Below are 8,287 nucleotides of genomic sequence, written 5' to 3'. Positions count from 1 at the left end.
TACGCTTGAAAATAAGTTGGCAATACTTAAAAGATTACGACTATATATATATCAATATAAAAATTATTTTCAATAATTTAAAAAATACAAATTTTTATGCGACATTCTAAAAATTAAAATAATTATTTTTAAAATGAAAATTTATAACTAATCAATATATGATTGGTTTAATGTACTCACCAAGTACCCAGACTAATGCATGCAAATTTTTAAGTCTCTATGTATTACAGATTTTGAAATATATGTACCTAAAGATAAAAAAACAAACTTTCGGAAAAACACACTTAAAGCTTTGCAGCACACACTCAAAGCCATAAGAATAGTGGGGCCGTAACCTCCGTAGAGTCAGCTTTGTTTATTTATTGTTATCATAAGAAGCTTTCTAATATTCTAAGTATTATATATTTTCTTAATCAGGAAGAAACGGAGATTAATTTTAGACGAAAAACAAAAATTAAATTTTTTAAGACATAAAAGGTTTAGTCTCCCCTTAAAGGCTACGTGCCCAACGGTTCTTTAAGAAAGACAGTTAAGATGCTACGGCAATGTCATCTCACAAGGTGGAGGTGACTAAAGGCTACGTGCCCAACTGTTCTTTACGAAAGGCAGTTAATAATAAAAAAAGATTGTGATTTTGATTCAACAGTATAAGTGTAAATATATTAATAATAGTGTTATTAGACGTATAATTTGTTTGTTTTCTCAGGTTAAAAAATATGCTACGGCAATGTCATCTCACAAGGTGGAGGTGATTAAAGGCTACGTGCCCGACTGTTCTTTACGAAAGACAGTTAAGATGCTACGGCAATGTCATCTCACAAGGTGGAGGTGACCAAAGGCTACGTGCCCAACACTGTTCTTTACGAAAGGCAGTTACGTGAACTGTCTTTTTTAAGACAGTTCTGCAGAAGGGTTTCTCCATACCACAGTCCTTGCTTGTGTCACCAAGGCTGTGGGAACCTCTTACCCTACAGTGGTTCTCAACGTTACACTTAAGAATAATTTGTAGTACAGTATATACAAATTAAAAAAATGCACAAATCTCTAAAACATAAAAACCTACCTTATCCACTAAAGTAACTTTATTCTTTTTTATAAACTTTGATTTTTACAACATACAATTTTATTTTACTTTTAAAAGATAACACATTAACTTAACAGTTTTAAATAACAAAATAACAAGTTGACTCAAAAAAAATGTTTAGGTATTGCTAAAATATAAGAGTATTGGCTAGGGAAAGGGTCATGAATGTAATAAATATCATAACTAACAAATATCACAACTAATTCAAATCACTAAATACAAATCTAATGTAATATTATGGAATTTATTATTTTGGGTATTAATTAATTATTTTGTCAATTGAAAATATATTCTCTGGGTTAAAAATTTATTGGGAACCACTGTATTAAAAAAAGAGTGACCTCCAAGGTGGTGGAGAGGTTGACGTTTCTTTGGAGGCTTTTTTACTAACATCCACTAGTGACATATTAATCTAAGTTATATACATGTTGAAAGATATGCAAAATTATTTCTCTCAACAAAATCAAACAACAAATTTAAACTCAAATTTAATAGTTATCAATTTTGATTTAAAATAGTCGTAATTTTAATTAAATTTGAAAAATTAATCAGTTAACACCATGATAAAGCTACCCATCGACCCCTTGATTTTATCATCTCCTTCTGAGCACTCCGGGAATGAAATTAGAGCATGGCTGGTTTTAGGGTTAGGTCTTACTTGTAGGCTACAATGAATACAAGTTTAATCTCCCTTTTAGAGTTTACACTACACACATTTCTGGCAATCCCTTAAAATTTACCTCACAACAAGGTTTTATGGAGTACGAGTGGGGTTTTTTCACCTTCAAAACTTAGAATTTACTAATACTTAATACTTTAATACTTTTCGATGAAATGGCGACCATACAAAGTAGGTATTTTAAGCCAAATATGAATGGAGATTAGTGTAGGATGAGTGGCGCGATCTTGTAGTCTTGTTAGTGACTAAGGCCGACATTCCTTAGACACAGCTGTTAATTAATAGCCAGCTAATGGCAACTAAGTGACCTACAGTTTATAGTGGAATCCGAACCACATTTTCCTTGTAATTAACAATTGGTCTATTTATCAAGATAGTACTGCGGGTAGTCTTAGTACTCACTAGTGCGGACGTTAATCCACACCAGGGAGCATCGCATCTACAGTGCATACCTATATCCACAATTTGTGACCTCCTAGTAGCTAGATTACAGGACGACGCCACCGTCCCAGTCAATCTTTACTACTTATCAATCTCTACCCAAAGCATTTTTTAGAGCTTAAAAAACAAATAGTCTAGTGTATATATATGAAGTGTTTTTCTGCGGTTATTGGTTACAAAGAAAATTTTATAATTGTAAATTTCAAAATCACAGAATAAGTAATCTGTTGTAACTTGGTTTTAGTTGATCAAACATTGCAAATTTATTTATTTTATACTAAGCTATTAACATTTTCCTAAAAGAGAAACTAAAAAAAAATAATTGACCACCCTGTACTAGAAAATTCAATATAATTTTATATAAATAGGGATAAACTGGACACGTAGAAGAAAGCATGTTTAAGTAAAAACCAATCAGGCAGATGGAAATTCGCTTAGTCTGCAGGTTTGCTGCGGCGGGGGTATTTATGGTATAATTCACTTAACTGATTTTTATTACAACATTTGTTGTGAATTCTTAGCTTTTCTTTGAGACCTGCATTTCTAAGTTTTTAATTAGTCAAAACACTCAAACCGACGTTTTAATTGCGACTTGAAATCAGTGAACTGAAGAAGAAAATTGCCGAACGTAATTGAAAATAATTCCAAAAACACATATATTTCAAATTCTAAAACATACAAGAGAGTAGGGAGTAGACACTGTAGTTCTTTCAATACAAACAGGTAGTATTGTGAGTATTGTGATAACCTACATGTAATACGTGCATGTCTTTAATGGATCTGTTCTAAGAATTGTATATGAATAAAAAGTGAAATTATGGCCTGTTCTTTGCCGGAGTAAACAAGTAATGTTTTTTCCTCTTAATGTCTACAAACATTTAAAATTGAAATTGCGGAATGTTCGGTATCAAGGTCAACTTGTGTAGTAATGTTCAAGGACAGATGTAGAGATCGGAAAATAGTCATTTACGCAAAACATAATTGTCCGTGTTCTTGTTTTTATCAGGTTGGCGAAGTGGAAAAACTGTAAAACTATCTGTATGATACCAAAATGTCAGTCTTTTGATAGTTAAAGTTTTGACTATTGATACACAACTTCAGTATCCAAATCCAAAGTCATTACTTTTAAATGTATGATTCGTATCACCGATTGAATTATAAAATATTGTGTTGTTTATATACGTTTTCGATCCTATTTATTCGATTTAAAACGTCACTTAGTTAATATGATTCTACTCGTACATTTAAAACAACAAGGATAGGTAAGGAGATTATCTATATTCATTTTATGTTCTACTTCAATAGTATAGTTGTAGATTCGTCGTCCATTTATACATTTAAACGCACGGTTTGTTTATGTTATGCAACGTTTGGGCTCGTTTCTAATTGTTTCTCGTTATTTTATAGATTTTTAATTACTATGACCGATACATGCAAACTAATGTCACAGAATAAGAGTAATACATTTTCAAAGTAACAAGAACATTTTAAAATTCACCCTTGAGTAAAATAAACACTTCAGTCGAGTCTAACACTTAAATGTAACCGGGCCTTTATTTTTTTTGCGTTTATCTACGCCATATTTTCCCCGTTTTTCATAAGAGAACCGTCCAAAACTCAGGGATGGAACACGCTTGTTACAATAAACTTGTATTTAACGATAGGATGAAGTCTATAAGCAGTAGTTGTAGTCAATGTCATTCCTGACTCTTCCATTCCCGACAAAAGGTACAATAATGGTCTTTAAAGTACTATATTTAGTGGTATAATACTAGTCAAACTCAAACTATTGAAGATACCAGGATTGTACCGGTCCCGATTAACGACCAAAATCGATTCTAGGTTAACTAACTGAATAGTACTCAATGTTTAAAGTAAGCTTTGTTTTATAGAAATACGTTGGTTAGCCTACACACAAATAGCTTTGTAGTTAATCAAAGTCAAATGAATAACCTAGAAACTTAAATAACTATAGTTGCATAGTTTGCAGTTTGTAGATGAAATAAACCAGGAAAATCGGGAATTTTACATAAGTATTGATGTTGTTGACCGGGTTTTTTATATTATTACCTCCACCAATAAATAGCCGATGGCCGTGCGTTAGTTTATTTCCTGCGTTGCGTTGGTTTTCATTTCACGTTGTCCCATTAAGTATGAAAACTGCGATCGCTGAAAGTAATGACGATGCAACCGTGATCGTGGGAGATGACACACTACCACGGTGATCGCTTAAAACAACTTTTTTATACAGGGAGCGGCAAAATGATCTGACGGTTTTCTTTGCCGCCCTGTCGAGCGAATGAGTGGCGTAGGGTGGTGGGAATAGGGGCGTTACAAAGCCAACGTGTGAACATTTTTAGTAGCCATGGAGCCGTGGGATAGCTGAGAAACATGTATTTGTAGTAGAAGTGTTTTTAAAAGTGGAAATTCCTGTGTAGCTGTTCAGTACACTTTTCAATATGGGTCCAAGGGGAAAGTCCCAACTCAAAAAACCATTTTGCTGTGAGTATGTAAATTTAGAGCTACTAGTATAGCATTGAAAAAAGTCAACAGGCTGTCCAATGTCAGCTCGGACACCAGAGAGCGCCGAGAGAGTGAGATACTCTGTGGAAGTTAGTCCTCAGCAGCCTAAACGTAAATAAGCTGCAGCTCTGCACTTGTCTGGCCGCTCAGTAGAAGAGTATTACAATACCATCTGCATTTTCATTCATACAAAATGGCAATCGTGCAACTGCAACAGTTGAAGCCCAGTGGTTATGCAAAGCGCATCTCTTTTTCAGAACAAGTAGTGATGACAAAGTTGTCATTATGAGTGACGAATCACACTTTCAATCACGCCACACATTCTTTCTCACTCTCTTTAGTTTCACACCACGTAGTCAGATTTTAGTTTCAATGCTGAACTAGTAGCTCTAAAGTTACCCACCTACAGCAAAATGGTGTTTCGAGTTGGGACTTTTCTTCATTGACCCACTTTGAAACGTGTACTGAACAGCTACACAGGAATTTCCACTTTTAAAAACACTTCTACTACAAAGTCATGGTGCTCAGCTGTCCCACGGCTCCGTGGCTACTAAAAATGTTCACACGTTGGCTTTGTAACGCCTCTATTCTCACCACCCTACGCCAAACACTCACTTGACAGGGCAGCAAAGAAAACCGTCAGATCATTTTGCCGCTCCCTGTATTTTCATTATAAGTTATAAGTTTTTGTAAGTTTTAGGTTTATATAACACTATCATAAGAAGATAAACGATCTAACTAACTTGGCACCAATGGACGAATTGTCACCATGGCGCGATCTGTCTTTGCCAACAGGCCTATCTCCCGTACCCTGTTAGTACCTAGTAGTAGTAGTAGTAGTGTTTTATTTTAGTTTTTATTTTAGTAACCGCATTTTATGGAAATAAAAATTCTTGATTCTTGATTCTTGATTCTTGATACCGACATTTTCACGTCGGTTCTCGGTACTTTTACCAAGAACCTGTGGTAACGAGAACTTTTCTCAGGTACTGGCCTATATTAATTTCAAACCCATCCATACCGTGGTCAGCGTATCGTCTTTGTAGTTTTACAAGTATAAATACCTACGCATATATTCTCACATCCTTCTCCTCAACATTATTTATATTGAGGAAACGCGTTCTCAGTGCCAGATTGCTATCTGTATGGTACCTCGCTTCACAACTCACATTCGTATGACTCATAACAATATTCTTTTGTTATTCTTGTGAGCGTTTTTTTAGAGTTTCCGTAAAGTCTGTGCTTGGTTTGAATGCACAGTATTACGTAGGCTGAAAAATCAAAAATGATTTTACAATACACGAACAGATATACCCGTGCTTCACAACAGGAGGGATTCGGAGGTACGCGAAATAAGATAATGTTCTTTAGATCTGCTATATGATATAATTATACAACTATTATTTACTTTAGAAACAAAACACTCCATTTATCACTTAGTGTGAATCATGTAGCAATTACCACCATCATGTAGGGATTACTGCGTTTGGGCAGATATTCAAATATAGTGTTTTTTTGTCTTTCAAAAGTCTGCGGTCCAGGAGCGAATCCTCCAAGCCTTCCAACGTCGGGACGTCCCTTGGACAGGTTCACCTTGGATCAGCCTAGAGGTCCTTGGGTGTCCAAGGGCGAGGTACAAAATGCAGGAAATATCGCTTGCAAGGAGCAACGTCTTGTAGTGTAAAGATCAAACAGTGTTTAGCCTTTAGTGTTTACTTTAGACATATCACGGAAGACTCGTGTGTAAAGCCAATTGAAACCATGGAAAGAAAAGACCTTAAAGATTTAAGGAAATAATCAACTAACTGATGTGTTGTTAAATACTGCCTCGAGCTAGGGTAGTATATGACTTTAAATTTGAAAACGCAAAAAACTGAGGGCAATAGAGACTACTTTATGGATTTAGTTTTGACATTGGCAAAACCTCTATTGAATTTTGTAAATCAACGCTAATTTATTTACATTTGTTTGTCGTCGATTTTAGTCTTGCGTGATTTAAACCGTATTACAACACATACAAACCGAACAAATTATTTAGAAACCAGTTATAAATAATAATATAAATAATTTTGAATCAATTTTAAACATGTTAAAGAAACAGTTTTAACTTTTCCATTGGTGATATTTTACTCCATCGCGTTTTAGAGATGTTATTTTTTTTATTTGAGTGTTAACAGATTTAGTCGGGAGTACAACCGTTTAGCCATCGGTACCCGGTACCTAAATCACTGCATACAAAAATGAATTAGGTTAGAGGCAAGCACTCGTCCTCCACTATTGTTGCTTCCATTCCGTGTTCTACTAAAAGGAAAAAGTCCAGGTTGGAGCTAATAACTAGAGATTCCCCTTGATAATAGTCAAGGCTAGGCAGGACGCATGACAAACGCGAGCTTTACACTGCCACAAGGATGTCCACTCATATTTTACAAGAAATAGAAACAATGTACATTTAAGTAGCAATAGATTGAGTAAAACTAATAACTGTTTTCCTGTTACAGGCAAAAAGTTTTACAATGCTCTCCCGGAAAGTGTACGGTCATTGCGGAAGTCAAAATTCACAAAAATTGTAAAAGATTGGCTTGAAACGAATCCTTTTTATGAAACTATAGAATTTTTTGATGCTCTGAAGGCTGGCCATTGTTTTTAGTTTGTAATTTTATTTTTACACTCAGGTATGTGTCACAATTTTCATTTTCTTTTGTTTGCCATAACTGCATGGTTTGCTGTTTTGTTTGCTGTGAAGATTAACCATTTTTTATTTCAGCATGGTTTGTAATTATGAACATTTAATTATTTTTATGCATTGGTTTGTTTATTTTAGAATAGTGACGTTACGCACACGGAAGATTTCTCAGGTGCCGTTTGACGTCACTAACTGCTGACGTCACTTTGAGGGAACACCAATACCGCAACGATACGGTTTTGAGGCATCGGCCTCGGTGGTGGAGTGGATAGCGTGGCGGGCTGATAATCCGAATGTCCCGGGTTCGAATCCCGTCGGAAGCTCTAACTATTTGTCAACAATTTTTTTTCATATCAGCAAGTTTGGTTGGTTTGGTTAGGTTATGACAGTTTAATTTTATAATAAAAAAATTATAAAATTAAATTTTAGGCATTTATAATGTTAATATATGAACAAAACTATTTTTTAGATTAGTAAACCTTCATTAGATTTTTCCATTATCAGCACGTTTGGTTAGTTTGGTTAGGTTATGACAGTTTAATTTAGTGTTTAATTTAATAATAGAAAAATTATAAAATTGTCTGTTTCTTCAGACGCAGCAGTTAGTGACGTCAGCAGTTAGTGACGTCAAACGGCACCTGAGAAATCTTCCGTGTGCCCCACCGACGTTACCTATTGTATTTATTTACTTAATGGTACAATAAATCTCTTGAATCTTGAATCTCTCTCTCTTGCCTACGTCACTCTACCACGGCCTCTTTGATCTACAAGTCTCCGACACTGACGTCATAGATTGTCCACAATACGCTAGGCGTAAGTAACCTAACTCCCATACATATCTGCCTGACCTAGATTTATTATTTCAAAGAACAGAATG

This window comes from Macrosteles quadrilineatus, unplaced genomic scaffold (genome assembly GCF_028750875.1).
Source record: "Macrosteles quadrilineatus isolate MER2022 unplaced genomic scaffold, UCM_ALF_1.0 Scaffold_46__1_contigs__length_943047, whole genome shotgun sequence".
Taxonomy (NCBI): Eukaryota; Metazoa; Arthropoda; class Insecta; order Hemiptera; family Cicadellidae; genus Macrosteles; species Macrosteles quadrilineatus.
This window is presented reverse-complemented; position numbering follows the sequence as displayed.